Source organism: Haemaphysalis longicornis, unplaced genomic scaffold (assembly GCF_048455015.1).
Source record: "Haemaphysalis longicornis isolate Haplotype H1 unplaced genomic scaffold, Haemaphysalis longicornis Haplotype H1 scaffold_8, whole genome shotgun sequence".
Classification (NCBI taxonomy): domain Eukaryota; kingdom Metazoa; phylum Arthropoda; class Arachnida; order Ixodida; family Ixodidae; genus Haemaphysalis; species Haemaphysalis longicornis.
The window spans coordinates 69,485,851-69,511,198 of record NW_027526445.1 but is presented as its reverse complement, the minus strand read 5'-3'; the positions used below and the strand labels follow the sequence as shown (position 1 = coordinate 69,511,198).

The following is a 25,348-nucleotide window of genomic DNA, read 5'->3' as shown; positions in this document are numbered from 1 at the left end:
GGACCGCAGCTGACGCGACGCAGCGCACAAAAACAAGTTGCGACGCCCAGTCTACAATGAAAGCCAAGAGGCTTTCGGAAAGACTGCATTTATATACACATTACAATAGCTACTGACTATACATAACACGCAGACAAACGACTACATCATAGAACTGCAGAGTCGCCCTTAAAAATCTATATAATGTATGCACATTACTGTATGGCAGCCAAAGAAGTGTCATGTGCTTAGAAGACACACATTTAAACAAAAAACATAGAATCTTCCTAAACATATATTAGTATCTAGAAAGAACAGGGATCTCCGTACAATGTCTTTTATTGGTGTGGCCATAGTCACCCACAAATAGTTAGCATGTCTCCCCATCACTCTGAGCCCTGCATTTGATGCTGTTGCTATTCGAACAATAATCTTTGTTAGGTCAATAACAACATGATCCGTATACTTCCCTCGGGATAATAAGCTTTCAATTTGTGATTTTCAGATTTATACAGGAGTTACCTGATCCATACATAATATTATGTGACCTGAAAGCTCCCAGTTTACTTTGGGGGTCCTCCCGCATGGAGACCAGAGGTCGCCTAATTGAAAAGTTCTAAACTCATCAGGAGCATGCCTTTTTAAATACAAACAACCTACATGCCATATAACATAGTAAACAACACTTATTCAGGCTTTGACTTAGGTATTGGCTCAGCAGTTCCCTTCCCATCTCTACAGCGGGATGAAGAACAAACCAGTACCACAGTGACACATCCCAACCACACTAACATACATCGGCAGCCGCACAAATAGTCTACTTTCGGCCAAAAAGTTTAACGAAGCAAGAGCGAATTGGAGTACATTCATGGAGACATCTAAGCTACAGTACACATTCATAACACACCTACATGTTAAGGAGGAAACTGAACACTTAAGAGCGCTCATGTGCCGTTGGACTTTTCTTTAATTTTTTTATCTCCTTTTCTGTCAGGGACGTTCTGGGCACGCTGACACATTTGTCAGGTTCCACAGACAGCAATCTCAAGGCCTCAATCACTTCCTGAAGCCTTCGGTGTTTTGAGCGTGATAGCACAATTGCTCGTTTCAGCTTTCGTTTGCATCCGCATTTTGTTCAGTGGGCTGCAAGGTGACCTCGCGATTGTAGTTTATGGCAAGAATTGCTGTGCTCTCGCAATTTATCATTTAAACACCGACCCGTTTGTCTTATGTAGGATCCGCCTAAGGGAAATAAAATTACGTAAACAACTTCAACTGCGCTGTCGACAAATTTTTTGAAGTGTTTTACGCCACAAGATCCCCGCTGTTGTGCGCTTTGGTTTGGCGAATTCATTGGTGGTAGGGTTTAACGCGCCGACGTAACGCAGGCGATGAGGCGCGCCGTAGTGGAGGGCTACGATTTATTTTGACCACCTGGGGATCTTCAACGTGCGCCGAAAGCTCTTACAAGCGGGTCGTTTTGCTTTTCGCCTCCATCAGAAAAGCGACCGCCGCGGCCGGGAATCGAACCCGCAAAATCGTGCTCCGCAGCGCAACGCCTTAGCCAATGAGCCACCGCGACGGGTAGGTTTGGCGAATTCACTTTTCTGAACATTTACTTCACTTTTGAAAACGCTGAAAACACTACTTAAACATAGTGCTTGCTTGCAGCTTTTTTCATTCTTTGCGATACTTTAAGTACTTACGTATGGTAGCACTGCGAGGTTCTTTTTGTCTAGTTCTGCTTTTTCTTTTGGTTTATCATTACGTTTTCTGAGGCATTTCTTAGTTACAGAAACAAACACCTGCTTGGTGTATCCACTGGAACTTAGGCGTTCAGTTTGCATTAGCAAATTTTCCGAACAGCCGTGGGGGCATGATGTTTTCCCAGCTTGCAACATGCTTGACATAACACGACTTCGTTTTGTAAGCTTTGAATGCCAAGAGTCAAATGGTAGCACGTCCCTATGACTTTTCGCTTTATAGGTCCAGCATGTATGTCGTCTTGCAATCGGAGTTCCAGGTCTAGGTACTGGAGGCGACTTTCATTTGCGATTTCATAGGTGAACTGTAGGTCTTTGTGTGCCACTGCAAACATTTCCAGAGCTTGTTCTTCCCTTCTTCTTGAACGCTCTGTACGTAGGAAGCACACTAGGTAATAATCCATGTACCAGAAGCCCCGAGACACACCTGGTGATCTTAACTCTGGCTCCAGTCTGCGATCCGCTCCAGCCACGTAGATGTCCCTCTGCACAGCGGCTATTGGCGAACCAATATATATACCTTCTCTCTGACAGTATATTTTCCCCTCCCAGTTTATGAATATTGACTCCAGGTAGAGCTTTAGTAGTTCCGAAAAATCCCGCACGCTCATGCCGCACTGGTTTTGAAACCTTAGGGGTCCGAAGCTGTCAATGCAGCCTTCTACTTCTTCTTGAATGGCTTTCAGGGGCAGTTCATAGAACAACTATTCGACATCCACTGACATGCACACAACAGACTTGTCTTCCGCACGGAACTTTACGACCTCTGCAGAGTAGTTTACTAAGAAGGGATCATCTATAGCGAGGGTTCTGAGGATGTCCTGCAGGTAGATGGCTAGTTGCTTCTGCCATTTTTCTCGTCCTTGAACTATGACTCGCAATGGCTTCCCTTCTTTGCGTGTCTTAATGAAAAAGAATACGTTCAGGCGTGCCGTTTCACATCCCTTCAGCTCCCGTGCCATCTTTGCCATGCCACTGTCTTCACCGAGCTGATTTACGTGGGACCTGTTGGCCTTGAGACGCTTTTCTGAAGCTCTCCCGGCAGGTTTGAAGTTATTTTGAGTGGCTTCTAAGCCCTTGGCATTTACTGCTCTTTGTCCATAACAATGAAGACACCTGTCTTGTCGTACACGACCAACCTCGCATCGCTATCCTTCAACCAGTGAACTGTCCGGTGGGCATCTTTTCTCATCCTGCTACAAGCGCCTTGGTCTGCACGCCTGTCAATAACACCCGTACCCTCTGCATGGGAGGTCTCCGTTTCTTGTTCAGGTGCCCTTCTAGCTACATCGTGCTCCATGGAGTTTAGTTGCTCAGTCTGCTCCTTAGGCTGCACGGCATACTCTGGCGCCTTGCTCAAAACCTTGCTGACATTTCTTGGTATGGCACGTTTTGAAAGGTTTATCATTGCCCCTCCGTGATCGCCTTGTTTCTTCAGTCCCCTCGGCATGAAACTGAACACTTCATACCAGAGCTGTTGTCCCTTTTTGTCAGAGACTTTGACGAAATACCTGTAAATCTGCTTCGTAGCGTGTTCCTACAACTAGGTAGCGCAGATGGCCCATATGTTCCACCGGAACAGTCGAAGTTGCCGCCATGTCTCCGTCCTGATTATGCTGCACAATCTTCTTTCGGTCACCTCCGAAGGTACCATGATCCTGAACGTAGTGTGATTTGATTACCTCTTGCTTTCGCCTATATATATGAGGCTTAGGAGTAGCGAGTTGTTAAGAATTTTGTCTTTCACTGCTCCTTCTTGCATTCAATAACATTCGTGCGACGCTTCTCTTTCCGTATATTTATAGGCCCGTGCAATTTTGCAGCCACTCGGTTCATCTACCATCGGCTCTTTCTCCCTATGGGGAGCAAAATGCTTGCACCTTTCACAGTGCAACAATCATTGAAATTCCGAATACACCATGCCCCATGGCACCATAAGTATCAATGAATACTGCAACATGGCAGCAGATGAGACGGACCATGTAGCGATGAGGCGATTTATTTACATAATGCGAATAACTATGTGCATGTACCCATAACTGCACCCGTGTTGCTGTGCCCAGCACACAGCTTATTCCTAGTCACTGTCGTTGTTGGTGGGCAATGGCGCCACAGGGATTTTCCACCACGTCCCGTGACAAAAACGCACAAAACAAGCATACAGACCGCATAATTACAATAAGGCGCCCCAACTCTCCCAGGCCACGATGCGAACTACGTCGCGTAATCTACACCACTTCCAGGAAAACGAACATTACCACGCAATCTCCCGAGCAAACGGTTATAGAACGACTTTCCAACCCTTGATATATTTGAAGAAGAACGCCCCTAGAAATTTAATTTACTTTACCATGAGCACTGGTATAGCTAGATCACGCAAATGTAACTCCCAAGGGCAGCATGGATACGATGACCGACAAAGAAAACAGCAACGCCAGTGTGCATAACGGAGTTGCGCTCAGAGCCTACGGCTAGGGAAGATGCAGCGGATCGTGCCCAAGATTGGTAGGGCTAGCGTAAAAGACAGAAAGGAGATTGGAATACTTCTGGATGGGAAACCGCCACCGAAAGACGCAAATACCACAGAATAAACATCAGAAATTTAAGAAGCAACTGGTAAACTTGAAGGAGAACTTACAATAAACATTTTTATCGAGTGCTGCTGTATGTGATGAACGTGTTTGGAAGTTTTACCCTAATGTCGAATTATCTGCTTGCCAAATAAAATAATAGAAAGAATGGTAAGCGAAGCTCTAACACAGCCGTTTCATGTGGAGATAATTGTAATCTGTAAAGTGTGTATTACATACAAACAGGCTCTGGTAAGATGTGAAATGGCTCACTCTCAAGACATTCAAACACACAGTGTCGGAGCATTTCAAAAATAAATACCGTCAAGCAGCGTATTATTGTTTCGATGATTCCATTCTAGAAAACCAGCTTCACCGCGCTAGGACGCTCATGCGGCTTCGTCTCTCATTGTGGAATATGCAATTTCCTCAAAGACCTCGCGTCACACCAGCGTTTTCGAGAACACCCTTGACCAACGCAGAAAGTTTGGAAAACTACGCTTGCTGAATCAAAGGGCCTGAAAAAACAGGTTATTTTTTTAGAGACCATACTGATTGTCACGGCTGTGGGCGCTTGTTAACACTGCCTTTTACATCCGCTACGTCTAGCTGCTTAATTATATCGCCTTTTGAACAAAAATGTTCGGCTCTGTAGAACCCTAAAAATTAGGCCAATCAGGTCCGACCGCCTTTCCACTACGGCTTTCGATATTCTTCAATGTCTGCGTTTCTCTTAAAATACGCAGGCTCTTGGTGAATTACACTCGTGAAGACAAGTAATTCTTCAACAGCGTAAATTTTTTTTTAATTACAGCTCCCCAAGTTTTTTTTTATGGATGATATTTTCGCCACGCAGAAGCTATTACAATCGCAATTAGAATGCGTTAATATATCGTGAAAGAACCGCACAAGTGAAGCGACACTTGCGCACTCATGATTTCCCGGAAAACAGCATCGCAACCTCGTGGTTTTGAGCAAATTCGTTTTTCTACCATCGCACAACCATTGTTTCTCGTTACCACTCAAAAACAAAACTGCTGCACTTCACTCGAAACTGGTGTTTTAACTGTTTTATGATTTTTACAGAGTTCGTGGTAAACCCATGTGACTTGCCTATACGGCACAGTTCCGGAATGCATTGTTGGCATGGACGGCAAGCAGTACGCTATGGCTACGATTACACCAGCAAAAAGTGTGTGAAATTTACTGCCTCTTCGTGTGAGCGAAACCCAAACAACTTTCTCACAAGAAGACAATGTTACCTTAAGTGTGCAGGTAAGCTTCTTCTCAATACTTACGACTCGTACAGCGGGGGTAAAAATAATATTACCCCGCACAACACTGCAAGCTGACGGCGTCTAGCGTTATAATCTAAGCATGCTTTTACAGCACACACCACAAATTGTTAAGTTATCCAGTAGACTCCCGTTCAGACAAATTTTTTAAGCCGCATTCTCGGATATCCCTGACAACATGAGTACGCTTGTTTCGTTTTTCACATGCACAATACAAAACTATCCGCTCAAGACCAGCCGCCCTACACGCACCCTTCTCTTAAGACGACCTTTCGCAGTTACCGCCACGGCAGACGCTTGGCAGGGCGTTCATGCCACCGAAGGGAAACGTTTATTGAAATACTCAGGATGGGGAAGGAGGACGACGGTGAACTAAACTCTGGGTGGCCATCCCAATCCGGTAAGCCGCGTGCCTAGATCGGGTGCAAGCGCCTAGGTATTGGGAGAACATGTATGGCGGTTCGATGAGCAGCCGACGGGCGGTGTAAAGTGCCACCGTTTGGGGGAGGGAGTACTCTAGCTTGGCGACTACTTATCGCCCGGTTGCTGTTGGTCGTAGGCGTTGTAACTTGTTTGTGTGCGCCTCTATGAGCTTCGATAGTGTGTTATGCAGGCCTAGGTTCAGTAGTCGTTCGGTAGAGGTAAAAGCTGGGAGTCTGAGAGCAGTTGTCAACGCCTTGCGGATGATAATGCCAATCTTCGCTATTCCTTGAGGTTTCAGGGCCAAGTATGCAGTTCCGTAGTTTATGCGGCCCAAAAGCATTATTTGTAGTATTAGACAGGCATCAGCTTCTTTGAGGCTACGACGGGTGCAGATGCGTTAGACGAGATGGGTGAGTTGGGATACCGTTTGCTGCAGTCTGTGAAGCAGGGCTGCTCCTGAGCCATCATAGTGGTAAGGGATGCACAACATACAGGGGGTTTTCACAAAGCCCCTGCGGTTGATAGTGACGGTCTGTTGCGGGATGGGGGTTGGGTTCAGCCCCTTGTCTGGGCGCACAGAATGAGGCCCGACATTTGTAAAACGTTAGCGATGGTATCGATGGCTTATTGTAGGGGCCGTCTTTGCTTCCCGGAGATTCGCTGTTGGTTCCCGTGGTAAAGTCGCCACCATAAAATTCGTGCGAGATGTCCAGGGTAAGTTGAAGTAGAGACAGTAGTTCCGACAGTGCAATGTTGGATGTAAAGGTGCGCGGAGAAGTAAACGGAGCACGGGAGCGGTTGCTGGATTGCATCGCTGCGCCGCCTAGTAGGGCCGACGGTAAATAAAGAGCAGACTTCAGGAGGCGCGCTTCCACTGCCTTCGGCGTCCCATCTGATATTGTTAATCATCGATCCGTTGGTGTTTGACTGGGCGTGACAGTTTTTTTTAAGGGCTGCGCCAGACTGCACAATGGCGCTGGTTGCATCGTCCCTCGCAGCAACCAGCGACAACAGAGTCCGCCGGTATTGTGTTTGAGGAAGAGGAAAGAGGGTAGCTACGGAAGTGAGGGGTATCTTTGGTCTTTCTCGCCTATGCGCATGTGCAGCGGGGACACGTGCCAGTTTGTTGGGCTGCGAAGGGGTATATGTGTGTTTTCTCTGAAAGTAAACTTTTGATAAGCGCCAGATTTATCCCGCTTTATTATCCCTGTTCTTTTAACGCTTAAATTTCAACTATGTGTGTTCGCCAAATCGTCTCTCCATTTTGCTTCAATCTTGCAAGGTAGGGGTGAAATAACTGAGACGAGCAGGGTACCTTTGGCTGGTGCGTTAAACGTGCCAGAGGTTTGAGAGCCGTAATGAAGGGTCACTATGCCGTCTGTGAGAAAGCCGAGGACGTAATTGTAAGTGGCGGCTCGTCCTTTGAGGGCGTGTATCCTGGCTAGAATGAACGTGTGGGTGACACTGTGAAATGCCAATTGGACTGCAATCATTGGCAGGTGCGGCGGAAAACCAAGCATTCTGAGTGAGTCATTCACTTCGAGGTAGTCGGTGAAGTGGCGTGTGACAAAGTGTTCAAAAAGTTTAACAAGTTATGAAGTCTACGAAATGGGGCGAAGATTCTCGATACGGATTGGCTTGTTAGGCTTCGGTGGAGGAATAATGTCCGCGTGGCGCCATTGAGTCGGTACCGTGCCCTGAGACCAAAGGCGCTTGAAACAGTAGAGTAGCGAGTCGAGTGGTTCATCATTGAGGTTGCGCAGGAGGCCGTAGGTTACCTCACCGTGGCCGAGTTTCGTGTGATGAGAGCTTGTGTAAGTTAAGTCCTCGTGAAAGGAGCGTCTAGAGTAGGGTTAGGTGCTCCCGTATAGCCAGAGTGCTGCGCGGTTGTAGTGCTGGTTCCATCACGTTTGGTGCGAATTTGGGTCAGAATATCCGCCGCACCGCGCGGGTGGTTGCAAAGTGGTCGGGTAACTTGTTGAGAGGTGGCTGCTTTGCTAGGAGGGGCACCAATGAGGTAGCGGAGAATGCACCAGGTGCGCTTGGCGGTGAGGGTGCCCCTTCAGCTGGTCGCAGAATGTTCGCCAGTTTTTAGTACGGAGGTGCTGGGAGTACTTAAGGGCTTGTTAGGTTATCTGGGATATTCTGCATCTGAAGGCCCTGTTTTGTTTTTAGCCAAACAAAATTAAAGACCCCTTCACTAGAGACACATCGCTAAAACTCGAAGCTCTGTGGCGTGCAACCTGAGTCAAAGTCGAAGTCCAAAATCCAAACTGCTTTACTTGTGCGGGAATGGTGCAATTCGATAGACATCGGCTTTACTAGGTGACGGACCCAGAGTTAACCCGAATTCACTTCAGAATTACGCTGAAAACTAAAAGTCAGTTCGAGATAGCTATAACAGATGTGTGGGAGAGTATTAATACGTCTCTGTTCCGCCTGACCGCCACCATCATTCCTCGCGCTACATTGCCTGATATTAGGCAAGATTGTGCTATTACAAACTGAAAGGGTGATCTAATGAGTGAAACACGAGATGGGACGTTTTTGGGAGACACTCGTTAGTTACTGGAAAGTAGCACTCCACCTCTGGAACTTATTTAGTAGTAGTAGAAGCAGCAGATGAGTCAGACTATAGTCAGTTCGCTTGCTCCTCCGATAACATAGTAGCGCTAAATGAGACAGAAAATAAACAAATGGTGAGCGCTGGACGAATTCGACATACCGGTACAATCCTACCTTTGTTCGCGTATCATCCAACTTAGCGCGAGTTTTTGTGCCAAGTGGAAATGCGTAGTGCTTGCACGACCTGGGGATAGTATCTTGCACGAGGATAAAGGGAGTACCATGTACTAGCAGTCTCCTCTGCTGCAGCTGTTATTCTTATTTGTATGCGTTAAAATGCGAACTTAGCCACGCTACGCGTGCTGAAAACCTGACGATGATGCCAGACACAACGGCGCTCGCTGCCTTTGCAGTGATGACACGTTTGGTTATGAAAAGTTGTATCTGAAGCAAATCTACTACTATCTATTAGAGGCTTATTGGATGGCTGAAATCAGTCATAACAGCAGACATTATTTGTGTATGAATACTACGTGGAATAATTAGAACACGCGAAGGGTCTTTTTTTTATTCTTATTAAAAATATTGGCGCGTTAAATGCCCCTAAAGTACTCCTGCGGGGTGACGCACACATCAGATTGAAAACCACGCCGTGGTCTTTAAATCACACTGAAGTGCTTTTGACACATTCGGCATTTACTTGCACAAACTGTAGTGTTGAGTCTCTAGTTCATGTTTCGACTACTCTGTGCGTTTATGCGACTTCATTTAGTAGAAAAATCAATTCGAAAGCGCTATCCTCCCCACTGCATCCTGCCGATTTCCGCTGACGTTTGTTATGATGCTTAGTCGAAGTATGGCTTCCTGGAAGTATGAATTATCTTAAAGTCTGGCGGGAGGGCGATGTTAACTTTTAGCCGACGAGGCACCAGAAGATATAAGAGCAGTCATCTCGGCCATGTCCAGAACACCACCGTCAGCGAGTGCCATGTCCTGAGTACCATCGTTGCCTCACCGTTTATAACAAAATTATTTAGCTCCACAGCCCCCACTAGTTGTCGATCCGGCAACTTTGAAGACGGTTCTTCGAGGTCTGTCAAGCCTCCAATAAAAACTATCTTCCTAAAGTGCTCTTAACAACAAACAGGAGAAAATCGCGTACTGTGTACGGATGTCTTGCGCGACTGCAAAAATTGTTCATACAAAGCCTGGCCAGTTCTCAGAAGGCCAATTCGAATGCGGTCGCATGGTCAGTGCCGATATCTTTGCACAATCGGCAGCGTGCAACAAAGCGGTTGCTAGCGCATTGAGGTATTTTGCACTCAAATCCTTTACCCTTTGGGCACAAAGAGCTCATTATCGATTCCGGCAGAAAATGAATACAACCAATTATCATCGTCCCACGCATAACTTGTGTAGCGTTCCGCAACTTGTATGCTCCAAATATGACAGCCACGATCACAACACTCGAATCATTAAGCAAATACGAGGTGTTCATAACTTTGTGTTTTAGTTGAGCCGGTGGTCTAATGTGGGCTTTTAGCAAATTGCGCAGGTAATGAGCATATTTTTATTCAGGAAACGTGCGCTAATAAACCACTAGTTATATTAAGGCTCAACGACGATCGATGTCTGCTTAGCAAAAAGTGCCTCTTTCTTAGACGTAACCAGGTGTTTCAGTTACAATCTGCGAAAGCCGCATGCAGCTTTTTCCTTCAAAAAGACGAACTAGTATATCAAGGAAGGAACCAGCGCTTTTTACCGCGGTGTTGAAGCAAACAGGCTCTCTTTAGGCAGCACATCGTTTTCTTTTAAAAATAAGGGATATTCAGTAGTTTCTTATGTTCCGAGCCTCGCCACAAGTAAACGAATCACCAGCCTTTCCAGGATACAGAACATTGTCTTGGTATATGACAACCAACATTTACCAGGAAAGACGCCGAGGGCAGAGCTGTATACTGCAGTGGCTGTCCTTTTCGACGCTGGTACACAAGGCAACATTGTCACAGGATTAGTCTCGGTATCTGCATGCTCAAACATTGGTGTTTTTGGTTCTTTTCGGGAAATTAATGGCGAAAATAACCGCACAAACCTCACCGTAAGGTCAAACCCCGAAGGCTGTGAGCGATACTTCTAGATTTCAAGAGGTCCGACGGATTCTTACCCAGTGGAGACGAGCGCCATTCATCTGGCGTCCTGACCTGTCCCGTCCCTGGGACTCAATTTTTCGCTAAACGTTTACATGTACAGAATTGTTTGCTTAACCACGCGATGTGATTCATGCTCTCTACCATGTGTGCCTCTCCACGAGGTTTTGGTGAATGTTCTGTTTGGTGAAAGTTCTTTCATTCGTGCAGCCAGGAAAGCCGACAGTTATTTGAGCTTGGCTCATTTGGTGGTCTACAGTGGTGCAAAACTAGTATTGGCTAATAACAAGTGCACTGTTTCGTTGCCTATGATATTTTATATTCATAAGCATGCTCCAAATCTTTAATGAAGAAAGTAGAAAGGGTAAAGTACACAACCGCCACCCCGCTGTGTTCACAATGTGTCACTTCAAGAAAGTTGGAAAAGATAGCTTCGGAAGAGCTTGCAATCCTTCGCACAGTACGGAAAATTGAAGGCATGTGTAATTGGAAGTTCGTAATCCAAGTAGAGGTGTTGCTTTTACAAATACTTTACGGGTACCTAGACAGATCGCGCGCTACCGCCAACTGCAGGATGGGCGCGTCACAACCGCGACTGGCATATCGGTTGTCCATGCGCAGACGCTCGCAAGCTTATTTTTTATTTCAATATCGTTATATCTGCACCCTCGGTTAACAAAGGCGACATTTCTTTGTTGGATGGCGCCCAACTTGCATCGCCAGCGGAAATGTGCCCGCTGAGGAGAGGCCGTGTTTACCATGGCCACGCCTTGTGTTTTTCTAATTTCTTCCCATTCATATGTCTTTTATTATGCACCGGTGTCCTTTCTTTCTGTTTCAGTTTCCATATCCCCATCCTTATGATTGCGGTAGCCAACCGGACAGTACCCTGGTTAACCTCCCTGCCTTTCCTGTACTGTTCCTCCGTTCCTTTCTTCCTTTTCACTATACTTACCAATGAGAGATCAATGCATCCCCTCGGTTGCACCCACCCGGCACTGGGTGAGTTACGGCAGTCGTCACACCAGGAAAACTCCCGCGCATTTGGTCTGGTACTCTGAGTTTACGCTCTCTTCCATGATCGCATTCTCCATGCGCTCCCCGAAGACATTCGTCCGACGGCATACTTCGACTGGATGCTGCCCGTCGCGCGGGACATCACCACCCTCACTTTCTTGTGGACCTCTCTGGCCGCGTTTGCCTATGCCGATAAGGGTCCGAGGGGAGCATTCCGTAACTACTGGAGACACTCCAACCAACCCACCAGCCCTCCCTGACGAACCTACCACCCTCACAGGCCAGCACTGATGCAGACAGCATGAGTGCTTTAGTTTAGGTCTCTGCCGTCACCCTACACACGCAGGTGTGCTCTGTTTTGTCACTCTGCTGTTTCTTTTTGCTAAAACAAACGTTACGCGCACAAGGGCCCGGTTCTTGGCGCGTCTTCACCACAGGCATAGCTGTGCTAGCACCTATTCAGTCAAACATTGCCACCAAAGAGATTAAAAACATGAATTTTTTTTTGATGGACGTCCTATGTTGAAAAGTGCGTGGCGTAGCTGCAGCATACGAGCAGGTACTTTTTATCAAAGCGGGAAGCCAGAAAAGCAGCGGTAGTAGCGGAGCACACGGCACGGAGACGCATCTCGAACGCGTTATTTCAGCCGCTTATAACTTCTTTACTAACAAAATGATGGCAACATGTTTTTCAGCAGCATTGTTGAACCTCTTTACGAGTGTTTTTCCCAACTTTGAAGAAAAACGAGAGCGGATGTTTCTTTTTTCTTTTTGAATTCTAAAGTCACGCATTTTTAGAAAAAGCGCAGCAGCCAATCTTTTTTTTGCGTATATTTGTATTGTTCTAGACAAGCGAGATTTTACAGATGCATTTACAAATATCTGGTCGACATTACCCAAAACTTACAAGTTGGTCAATATTACAGATACGTTGATAGGAGGAGTCAAATCTAGCGACAATCAAGCGTCTGGCGTGATTTCACAATTTTTTCTAATTTGTTTGTTCACAGCATAACGTCAAAGTTGTTTGTCGTGTTTGTTATTGTACTTTACGCTTTTTTTAAATTTTAGTCAGAACGATGAGACTTTGCCGTGCGCGAAGCCACAAAGTTGGAGAAAACTGCAGTCACCGGCAATCTCCCGTGACGCGCGCCACCTTTGCAAATGTTTTCCATGCGAAGTACGCACGCTATAGGAAAACGGATTGCAGTTTTAGGCTGTTCTCGGGCTTGCACATACCTCATAAAGATGTTGCAGAAACAAAAAATGCGCATGCCCGCGCATGTGCGGTCTGTCTTGGGATCGCCGTAAATGCCTAGCGTCACACCAAGGTTTCAGAGAACATCCTTGACCAATGAAGGAAGTTTAACAAAGTACGGTTGTTAAATCAAACTTTGTATAAGAAAATCAGGGTATTTGTTTTTGGAACAAAACAAGAACAATCTTTTACTCTCGTCCTAATAAGTGAAGTCCACAGGAACCAATAGGTCTATACACCCACTGTAACAACGAACAACAAGAATTTTTCGGGAGGTCCACCAGGGTCTCCCGTATACGTCCTGGGTCTCCGTTATACATTCTGATTAAGAAAAGCACGCGTCAGTCGTTGCATTGCGTCGTAAGACAATCACATCTGAAGTCGATGTACACAGAAGGCGAACTGTTCGTTCACACTTCAAGCTGGCTAGTTGGAAATTGACTAAAGGCAATATTAATCATCTACATAAAACGGTAGCCATCTATCGCCGGAGGTATATTTTTCGTAGAACACACTGATATTACAACTAAATGCAGCGTCTCGGCATGTTCCACAGAATCGAAGTCGAACGCACACAACCTACTCCTAGTTCCCTTTTGTGTAGATATGTGGCCAGACTGGAGCCACCTGCCTAACATGGCAATAAATGGGTAATTACTAATTCTTTAAATAACTTGGAAATTACCAGAGTTTCCACGTGTTCCCTCAATGACTGAATAGGATGGGTCAAGCGTTGCTTATTCTTCACACGTGTTTTATAATGACGGGGAAGAGTGAGTAAATGGTGTGACTAAAATGGTGTGGCTACACTAGTGTTAGACTCGTTCAAAACTTTGTGAGCTTACGTTACAATGTCACCGGAAACGTGAAAAAGATCGGTCGGCACAACTTTATATTAGTGCGAAGAACAGTCCAATTCACGATTACAAGAGTAGACCACAACCTGCAGTACCATGATGTGAGTTGGAACTGAGCAGGATCTTGCTTATTCATCTATCGCGGTGAACACTAAAAAGCCCTTTCTGAGCTATGCCATAGGTCACTCCTTGCTCGTCAAAAATAATATTGTGGTTCCGTGCTCCAAGCACACATTAAGCATTGACTTCCTTCTGTGCAGCAAACAATTATTGAACAGGTTGTTAAAGCACCCGATACGAATACTCCGTAACAGTACCGCAGGTTTATTTGCCGATTGCAGCCTTCGTCTCACTATCTGTGCTGCTAACGCAAAATACACGCCTCAAAGACCGACCATTTCAGTCACGGGCCAATAGGTCAAGACTACGCTTCATTCCGCCTGGTACAAAGCAGAAAAATTCAAAAGGTGACGCTCGTACACAGTAGAAGTCGTGTCTATCACTCTAAAGGTCCGAGTGGTCACGGGCGCTAGCTTCAGCAGCGGCATCTGTTTCGCCGCCTTCATTTCCACACCTTCGTCCTTTGCCGCGCTACTCCCGCTGCACACTTCGTTCTTCAGCGCTCAGGAGCTGTTACGGAAGGCAGGAAACCTGTCCAGGCCCGCAGAGGCACGTGGCGAGCCTTACTTAAAGTCAGCCTGGAAACACCGGAAGCGCTTCAAAGGCAGCTGTATCCTTTCTCGCAGGTAGCTCTTTTTTCCACCTAGTTGCCAGATGACTCAGCTCTGTTGACGGAGCAGCGAGAAAAATTTACCGACATGCTCAGTTGAATGATAACACAACAAAAGGCGAAATGCTAAAAATGGCAATTGCAAGGCGCGAAATAAAAGCAAAACAAACAGAAAACGGATAAAATTAAAAATCGGAGGGCACCTCGGTACTTTTAATGGGTTGTAACAGCGGAGTATGAATGTCCGAGTTATTCACTGAAACGCCTTTTCTGCCTCGCCTTATCGAAGCGCTTTGAAATCTGGCCAATAATGACTCTGCTTTGCGGCCCGCTTTAACGCTTTACGGTGGAATCATCTGTCTAACGCGCGTTGCACCGCCGCTCATCCATACGGCCGTGTAATGGGAGAGTTAACTACCATAGTCAATTTCGTTGCTTGTTCTTCGCCTCCTTTCTTCCGAATACTGGAGGAGACGACACACAATCGCTACTGCTCAGTTAAAGGAGCCATGAAGAGAAAACACAAGTTTGGTTCATTCAAAAGATTGTCTCGTTAGAATCATACTGACACCGCTTTTAACGTAAACTTCGCTCGAATAAGCTACATAATTAGGAAAAACGGGAATGGTCATGCGACCTACCAGCTCATTTCCCGCAACAGAACCTATGTCGTCATATGAGCTACGCTCTGCGATTGGCGGAGGCTGGCAGAAGCAGACGCAAATTAGGTAGAACTTACAAACTAGACGAACGAGCGATTTACGCTTAAATTTAGGGCACATTCTTTACAAAGCAATAAGAATGATCGGACAAACAGTGGAAGTTACGAAACCACATGTAAACATAGAAGTACTGATGCGTTCTGCTGTTCGTACTGCGCACAGCATGATTGGTTTCGCTGCACAGCACTACGGGGCTTGGGGTTGTCTCAGACAACACTGGCCGATTGACGCAAGCAACGGTGTCTTACGTGACCCCATTTGTCGAGCGAGCACTGTTTCAGGGAACGAATATTTTCTCCCAGAACAAAAACAAGCCAGGTTTAAATGCGGGCAAAAACAAACCAAACGCTTGCCACGGTATGGTGGTGCCATCTAGGTTACGGAACGTAAAGAAACGCGGGAACAAACCAACACCGCTGTACAGGGTGGAGACAACCTTTGAACGGTCCCGCGCCGCCGCAATTGGGCGAACGGGCTCAACGCGTTATTCTTTTCGTTTCCCACGAGACCTAGCAACGCGAAACAGACAATATGATTCAAACTTCTTCAGTAAACCGCGTTGTGGCGATAATTTTAGCGCGGTTTTGACACAATGACTTGCTTCGGCGGCGAGCGAGCAACCGAAAATGGCGGCGCCAGCGTATACGTGTCTCTACCCTGTACGGCGGATGCGTGAATGAAGGTACTCTAGGCTGCAGAGCGGTCTGTTTCAGTGATGTCACTTGGGACCACGAAAACGCACGATTGAGCGGGAAAATCAAAATTTTAACCTAAATTGTTTAATTTCTCCGTAAATAAAGCACCGTTTGTATCCGGACAAGCGCTGGGGGCACTTTAAAACACGAAATCTTTCGAATAAAACCAACTTGCATTTTCTCTTCATGGCTCCTTTAAAGCTTCCGTGTGGGACGCAAAGACACCGACGCCAGACGCCGGACCTTCCGCTCAAAGTATCACCGATAAACGTTTCGTACTATACAACTGCTTGAGCAATAAAATTCCCCCGAAAGAGCCGTTTTTCCGTTACGATTGCAGCATGCCGGTTTCGTCGCTCAAGGGGCGGTTAAAGCTTCCGCTCTAAAAAAGACGATCTCGTACTGGCGGGACCAGTGGAAATCGCAGAAACAAAACAAAATAAGAGGAAGGCGTCGCGTCGAACCAGTCGCCCTTTTCTCGAGCAAAACAACAGAAACACGTAGTTACGGCGTTGACGGGTCGATAAATCCGTTACTATACATGGCCAGCTTTACGGAGGTCGCTGCACTCTCGAGGGCAACCCTATCCCCTCGCTGTCTGCAGTGTTGCGTTTTAAACGGTCTATCGCTCATCCTGTTGACGAACGGCGCGAAACTGAACATAGCCCCAGAACATTTGACCAAGAAGCACACACACGACATCGCACTGGTTGTCTGCAGTATGCGAAGCGTTGTGTTTCGTGATTTACGGCGTTTTTACGCGATTTACGCAGTCAGAAGCCACGCGTAAAAACGCCGTAAATCACGAAACACAACGCTTCGCATACTGCAGACAATCAGTGCAATGTCGTGTGTGTGCTTCTTGGTCAAATGTTCTGGGGCTATATTCAGTTTCGTGCCGTTTGTCAACAGGATGAGCGATAGACCGTTTAAAACGCAACACTGCAGACAGCGAGTGGATAGGGCTGCCCTCGAGAGTGCAGCGACCTCCGTAAAGCTGGCCATGCTGGCTTGACAACAAGCGCGAGCACGACCCACCAGCTGCCTGTGCTATATTTTAGGGTGGAAAAACTGCGCGTAAGAGACGATTATGCGTCCCATGCTAGAGTATGCGGTAATTATTTGGGATCCATACACTCAAATCATTATTAAAAAACTAGAAAACATTTGAAAGAAGGCGCGCGTAAGGTTTATATACAGTTCTTACGGGCGAACATCGATAACTCCACTTCTCCATAAGAGCAACCTGCCCACAGTATCTGAGAGGAATCGAATCCTACGCGTTAAACTTTTCTATCAAATAGTTACTGGGCAGTATGCTATTCACACCTTCAACATCTTTCACTTTTCAACTGGTTACGATACGAGGCGCCAACACACGCTAACAGTCACACCACTCAATTCACGCAACAACTGCTTCAAATAGTCATACTTCACAAGAACCATTCTCGATTGAAACAACCTCTCTAACAATGCGGTAACGGCAAAATCACCATCTGCTTTCGAGTCGCACCTGCTCACATGATGCATCTTCTTCTGTTTTGTGTATATTTTTGTGCATGTTTGTGTGTGTGTTTTGCCGCGAAAGTTACTCATGTAAATTATGTTTCTCCCACCCTGCCAAGATCTTGAACAAAGATCGCAGAATTAATAAATAAATAAATAGTTAAACAAATAAATAGTAAATAAGTAAATAAATAAATAAATAAATAAATAGATAAATAGATAAATAAATTAAAATAAAGAATAAAAACAATACGAAAAAGACAGGACGGGAGCAGGCGCCCGTCCTGTCCCTTTCGTATTGTTTTGTCCCTCACGCGCAGTTTTTGCACCCTTAAAACTGCAATACCAACTAGCCCATCAACACGCTGAGCTCTCTATCCCTCGACGTTGTTTGTGACTCCCGTAGCCACATATACGCCTGTATGCTTACTGTAGGGGCGCCACTGAAATCCCCCGAGCGAACCGTTTAGAAAGTAGCCGCGGGAGACTCCGGCCCGCTCCACATTGCCGCCGCTGCTTTTGCTGCACGTTCACCGCTGAGATTTACCATTTGTATGTGTTCGAAATGCGTATTTATGTGAAGCAGTCCGTCTATTCGCAAATGTGGTGTATTTACGAGAGTGAAAATGTTTCTTACGCAATCTTAGTCTGGTACATTCGGTCTGCATAAGCGCAGGTGTGTGTCACAGCCCGCCGTTGCGAGACCGGCAATAATACATGTACCTGATTGTCATTCCACTCCTCTGAAATTTACTAACGGTGTCTCCATACGGAGCGTTTTCCCAGATGGTCTTGCTACTGCTATATACTACGGTGTAAATCGGTTTTGTGTGCTTACATAATCTATCGGAGCACTCATTCCTGACAGCACATCAGTCATGCTTGTCAACATCGTTCATCAGATATCGATCAACACCCTACCCTAGACAAGCCAATGTGGCTTAAATTTCACCAGCACTCTACGAAAGAAGTACGATGGATAACGCAAAATTATACTATGGAATCAGCACACGACAAAAAAAGTAATCTGGGGTGGTCTTGTCGTGAGGTGAGCGCTCGCAAACACTAATATATCCACCGCCAGCAGCGCGGGGGCGGGCTTATAGAGTGATCCGCGTATGCGACTAAACGCTTTTACGAAAGATCATCATATGACACAGCGAGCCTGCAAAATGTAGAACAAACTGAAATCAGAGGGCTGACATACCACTTTTCCTACGACACCTTTTATAGCTTGTGAACTGCACGTACCCTGTATACGTCAAAAAATGCGTCTGCCCAGTGATCAGCTGGTCCCCAAAGTCGAAAATCAAAAGGAAAGGGAACGTGCAGCTTCTGGGTGTGATTGCTAAAACGTTAATTCTTTGAGTCCGCTCCGCATTTCTACACGAAGATAATTAAGCGCCCCCTCCCCCCCACCCTTTCACGCCATCTTTTGCGATATAGAAGGGCATTTTACATCTAGAGGGTCGGGTGCACGGAGCAAGAAATATTGCGGAGCCGCAACGGAGCTTGCTCCGGCGTCGCGATAAAGTCACGGCGCCGGGAACGGTACCACGGTACCGACGCGCTCTTTGTCGCGAGGCGCGAAAGGGAAAAGGCTCGCCGGTTCAAGGTAAGTGCATAGACGACTTCCGCCGAGGGCAGACGACGCCGACGAACCCCTCGCGCGACTGTGCTTTCATTGGAGTCAGTTTCGAACTCGTGTTTCGAAATCATCGTGTTTCGAACGTTTTTCGTAGGACAAAGAGGCTTTGTGGTTGGGAATATTAGTTCCAGTGAATCATGGTTCTGATCATCTATGCCAATAGTCAATATTTAGATTGTTCCAACTTCAACGCCCGGCCTGTGCAACATGAAAAGCGCGCGCAAATCTTAGAAGCCGCCCGCGAGAGGTGAGAGCGGCGAGAGTAACAAGTCGTGGCGGGCATAGAATTTCATGCCATAATAACTAGAGAGGAATCTGGCGCTGCGATCGTACGCCTGAATTGACGTGATGGGTAGTTCTGGATTTGGATAGGCACTCGATGGTTTGTGGAAGTTACTATGGATTGCAGGCAGTTTTGTTTTCATTTTGGATTTACATGAATGCCTTTGCCTATGCGGTGTGCTGGAAGAAGCCATCAAAAATACGTTTCTCCTTGAACTGTATGCCACGCGTGCACTGACGCCGCCCTGAGTGGAACGTTTTATAACCAGAGTTGCGAATTGGGTGGGTTATCAATTCAGTGCCGGCACAGTGATCACGAACACACAAATTACGGCAATCTGTGCGGCGAAGTTGTCTGCGAATTAGGATATGCGGCGCCGCTCATTCGGCAGAGCAATGTATTGTCGAAGCTGACGACGGTTGCGAATCGCTTGGAACAGCCACACCTCCCGTGCGAACGCTGGCTGCTTCGGCGTAGGCCAGCAGTACCGGCGGCTGATAGGAACGCAGCTTGATGAATGTCACTAATTCAGGGAAGAATAACTTCTCCAAAGGTAATTGGTTTCTTTTTTTATGAGCACAAAACTTTTCCCTTCTTATTACAAAGCACCAGTGCCGAAACTTTTCCAAGTAGTTTTTAAAGAAGTCCGCGTCCTGCTGTAGTTGGCAGGAAATGGCAAACCTGCTCCACAAACCTCCTCGAGTCCGCGTCTGCTTTTTATTTAAACGCGCCGTTTTATTTCGTACAAATCCGGTTTTTCGTCACTAACTTTCTTGTTCGCCATGTAATTTGTAAACGGAGAACCGGGCAATAAGAGTTTTTTTGTCAAAAAACACAACTTGCGCAGCCAGAGGCCTGTTTCGATCCTACGAAATGCGCTTCCAGGACTACACATCATCCCCATTGAAACGTAAGCACCGCTGCCATGTTCGCGTTGACACTAGCGCCAGTTTACCCTCTAGTTAATTGTATGAAACTCTGTGGTCAACATAACCATAGAGTTTCTTACAATATAACTGGAGGGGAAGCTGGCGCTGCGATCGTACGCCTCAATGGGCGTGATGGGTAGTTCTAGATTCGGATTGGCGCTCGATGGCTTGTGGAACTTGCTATAGATTGCAGGTAGTTTCGTTTTCGTTTTGGATTTACATGAACGCATTTGCCTACGCGGGGTGTTGGGAGGAGCGATAAAAATACGTTTTTCCTTGAACTGTACACCTCGCGTGCACTGCCGCCGCCTTGAGTGGATTTTTTTATAACCAGAGTTCCGAATTGGGTGGGTTATCGATTCATTGCCGCACAGTGAGCACGAAAACACAAATGACGGCGCTTTGTGCGGCGAAGTTCTCTCCGAATTAGGAGTTGCGGCGCTGCTCATTCGTCAGAGAAATGTATTGTTACCAATGTATTGTTGTCAATGTATTGTTACATTGTTACCGGGTTGACAGGGACCGGTCTCCGCCTCCACACGCGGAAGGGCGAGGAGGCGCGGACATGGCGAAGGCAAGCCCGCGGAACTAATCCCCCTACCATGACGAATGCCCAAGTGCCCAGACGGGTCCCAGTCAACACATTAGCTACGTACGCAACGGAACGAACGAACTGCTAAAACTCTCTAAGATTGTATGAAACTCTATGGTGGCGGCAAGGCGGCGTCGGCAGACGTCGTCTGCTCCGGGATTCCTTCTAGTGCTTCGTTTCAAGCGCGGTACAGCTTGTAATTAGGGCAGTATTTATCAATAACTGCTGCTAAAAGGTTCAGAAGTTCTATTCATTTATTTTGCAGAAAGAAATCTACCAATGTTCAAAATACATTCGATGATGTTACGATTTTTCGCGTCGCGTCCGTAGAAGAACAAGTAAACTATGGCAACGCGCTTGACGCGCCACCTGTTTTGCTGCTCCGCAAGCTGCATTTCCTCCGCGCCAGACGGTGACATTAACGCGCAGCCCGCCTGCCCTGTCCCAGCCCAGCAGATTCCCCTCCCTAAATACTTCTTTCTCCGTGGTCTGGTAAGCCCTATCAGACGAACCCTTTAGCATTTCCGAAGCCTCACTGGGTTTTCTTCATTCTCGTACTGGCTATTCTGTTTCTTCTGGACTTTCAGAGCATTTCTTTTTCTGTGGTGTCATTAGCTTTCCTTTGTTCTTACTATAAGGTTTGAGTGGCTAGGCATTAATTTTACTAAGTGCAGCCTTGGCATAGACTTAACATTTCCGTGTGGCTTATATTCCCACAAAAGGCACAAGTTATAATCAGTTCTTTGATTGTAACTTGTAACACCCCACAATCATATTTTTCTACGGCGTATATATTCGAAACAAAGCCGCACTCGTTGTCCGCGCTGCAAAACAAAACACACCCCTCGCTGTACCAGTGTCAGATCTAAACGAAGCGACAACAAAATTCACTTGTTCTGACATGTTCGGAGGTCACAGTGGTGGTATGCTTGCTGTCGTCACTGATTCCCATAAGAGGGGCCGAGAAGATCATAGGACCGCGTTCCCTGATAGCTCTTGTTGGCATTAGAGCGCTCTACCAAAGAACAGCTGCTTTTTGAAGTGCCCTAAACGCACTATTTGCTTACAGGTGTCACCATTAGTTGTTTAGGGTGCGGAAAGGGTATAAGAAGCGAGAGAGAACCAAAACACTGCATCAGCCCCTATCAGCCCAGAGGCGCTCCTCCCGTAATCGCCGCGGAAATGCGGCGGCAGGCAGCGCACCGATCGCCAAGCACGAGACGTTTACGCGCTGTGGAATCGAGTATGCAGCCACTGTGGCGGCAAAGGAAGGATGAAGAAATAACAAACAAATGAAATTGTAAAAATGGTGGACAACCGAAGATGCGACAGGCAGCCAATTTTGCTGCTAAGCAAAGCGAACGTGACCACTGAGGCAGAACACTAAGCAGGGTTGAAACGGTGTACCATTTCTGAAGCCGGGCCAAGGCCTGCGCATCGGGCCGAGCCCGAAGTTCGCGATGCCGCCACGCATTCCTAAAGACCTACCAATGATACTTGAATTAATTTCTTGTTACTTGTTTCGCGACCTTTACTGATTGCAGCGCGATAATATAGCAGTTGAGCAGAACTCCATGCTCTCTCGCTTGTCATGAATTTGCCCAACTAGTCTCTTTTTCGCTAGTATCAATATTTAAACTTCCCTCCGGCAGCGTGTAGATCTCCTATGTGTTACAACGCTGTATACATAGATGAGTCCTTAAAGGGTAATTTGGTAATAGCACAGAACGTACTCACTGAAATTTTTCACTTTATATTCCAGAAAATTCGCCATGTTTAGCGCGACAATGGACACCAGAGGTTGGAATATGGTACATGTATGTTTATAACGCTGCCACCGATAAATGCGTACACACCAAAGTATGGCATTTCTGGGATATGGCGAACAGATTCAGCGATAAAGCTAAGTGTGAAGACACTTGCATGGCCAATTTTACGTCACGCAGCTGACAAAAGGCTTGCGTCTCTTATATTTGGGGTCTAGTACGGCGTGTACAAAATAAAATGTCAAATGACCCAAGTGAGTCGTATCTGGATACTTTTGTAACAATTAAACGTTTCGTGGCCTTTCAAAAATGTGTTGACCCCAAATGCTTCAATTGTCCTATTTTAAATGCCGTATTGTAACAAAGAGAAAGCCGCAAAAAATCATATTCCTCGGTCTAATGACGACGATGGAGGAGGAGGAGCAAAACTTTATTAACAGTCAAGTCGAGCGGGACCGTGGGCGGAGTCCTCAGTCCATGACTCCGATGGTGCGGCCTGCCGTCTTCCCCCTTTCAGCAAGCCAAAGCTGCTTACTCATGTCTGAGCTGACAAGCTCACTCTGCCACTGCTGGTGAGTTGCATTAGGGATTGGATCAAGGTCTGGGTTTGACTGGCATGCCCAAACCATAAGGTAGAGCGTATCTGGGCTGTCGCAATGTTTCCACAGGGGGTAGTATAATGTGGGGTGGATGGTGTGTAGCCGCGTGGGGTGCGGAAATGTGTTTCCTGGTCCCTTAGAGCACTACAAAAATGAATGTGAATGTGAGGTTTTCTTGATTTTGCTAAAACAATATCCAAATACAATGGTGTAACCTCAACAATTCGTAAAAGACATCTTCCACAACGTGGAACAAAATAAAAAAAACTTTTTTCTAAGGAGGCTACTTGATGTATTTTACCTTAAACTACTTTTAGACCAGCTCAATCAACCCATTTTTCGAAAATAAATTCAAAGCTCTCAAAATCCGCTCTCTAGTCCCAAATTTGCACGCAAAGTTTGCATTGTAAAAACACTGGTGAAAGTCGTCGTATAGTTCGTTCATTGATAGACTGTCTGTGGACTTTATTGTCACAGATCAGAATTGTAAATGTTGTTTCAAGCGAAAAAAAACACAAGTTTAGGTCTCACTAGTTAGCTGTATGTTGGCCTATATGGCTGCTTCACTGCCAACCGCACCGTCACCGTTGTTTATTATGGGCACGCAGCGAACTTTGGGATTCTAGGAGGAGTCTGGCCCTTCACCACGTACCAGACACAGTGGCTGAGTGTTTAAGGTGTCCGGCTGCTGATTTAGGGTTCGATCTCGGCCGCGGTGGCTGTTTCGCTGATGGAGACGAAAAGCAAAAGCGCCCGTGTGTCTAGATTTAGACGGCCCTTAGAGATACCCAGATGGTCAAACTTAATCCCTAGCCCTCCACTACGGCGCGCGTCATAGCCCGGGTGTAGCTTCGGCGCGTTAAACACCACATATCTTCGGTGAGAACAGCAGTATTTGTCGATGCCTGTGAAAACGAATGGGACGAATACGAAAGACCAGTGCGGCCGTCTGCTAGGAACTCATAACTAGATTGAATGCCTCCCGCTTCTTCTTCAGTTTTCACGGGGGCTCAGACGACTTCGCTACATTCGCTAGTTAGTGATAAAGTGCTGACTCCGGCCTTCAAGCGCAACAAGCAGACTGCAATCGAACAAACCATTCAATTCTTGACATTTCCTACGACTTCCCAAACGCAACGTACTGTAATTATTTCTCACTTTCACTAGTTGATGATTATGATGACTTCGGATTTTTTGGCGCGAGGCAAGCTAAGGTCAAGAGCGCCAAACAGAAGTAGTTAACGAAATGTAGATACTAAAACAAGTAAGCCACAATAGGGGTAAAATCAATTAAAGGCAGAGGTGATGACAGGTGTATAAGGTAAGATTTTGAATATGCCTGAGAACAAATGAGGTCCAAAATTTCAACTACTTATAAAACCTCCAAAAGACGTTTCATGGAAAGAACGACGACACACCCAAAAACAAGAATGGATGTAATAGAATGTGTTGTCTACAAAGCGTTTGCGCCGCGTAGCGTCGGGTGCCTTGAATTGAATGAGGATGTGAAGTACGGATAGGCCCTCCACAAGCCTGCTACACCGCGGTCTTGGAGATCGAATGCGCTGGTGTGAGTGCGTGACATGGGTGTGTGACACACCAAAGGACTCAAGGTCGCCTTACGCCACGCTGTGTCGTAAGCCTTTTCGACGTCACAAAATACCGCAAAACAGAACTAGTTCTGGAGAAAAGCATCTTTTTTCTAAGATTCCAATGCAACAAGTTGATTATTGGTAGACCTGACCTGGCCTGGTAGACCTTGAAGCCGGCGTGGCAGCTCTCACAAAGACCATTCTACTCTAAGAAGTACGCGAGCCTCCAGTGAATCATCATCTTGAGAAGCTTGCACGCAGATTCTCAGGGCGTTGCGTCTATAGCTTGCGGAAGAGCAAGGGTCCTGCCCCACTTTGGGAAGGCCACTATTATGACCTCCATCCAGGATCTTGAAAGCTGCCCCGTAAACATTTTGTTTTGTTTTATAGGTGGAGAACCGTTTAAGGAGTG

General features: G+C 46.4%; 1 long non-coding RNA gene across 3 annotated transcripts in view; it reads left to right on the top strand.

Annotated features, from left to right (window-relative positions):
- Positions 1-23,116, top strand: part of LOC144149075 (uncharacterized) — a 56,124-nt gene extending 33,008 nt beyond the window's left edge. For all 3 annotated transcript variants that reach the window (XR_013318169.1, XR_013318170.1, XR_013318168.1), the window contains 2 exons: positions 5,399-5,587; positions 22,742-23,116. This is a non-coding gene — a long non-coding RNA (uncharacterized LOC144149075). The remainder of the gene's footprint in view (positions 1-5,398; positions 5,588-22,741) is intronic.
- Positions 23,117-25,348: the final 2,232 nt, after the last annotated feature.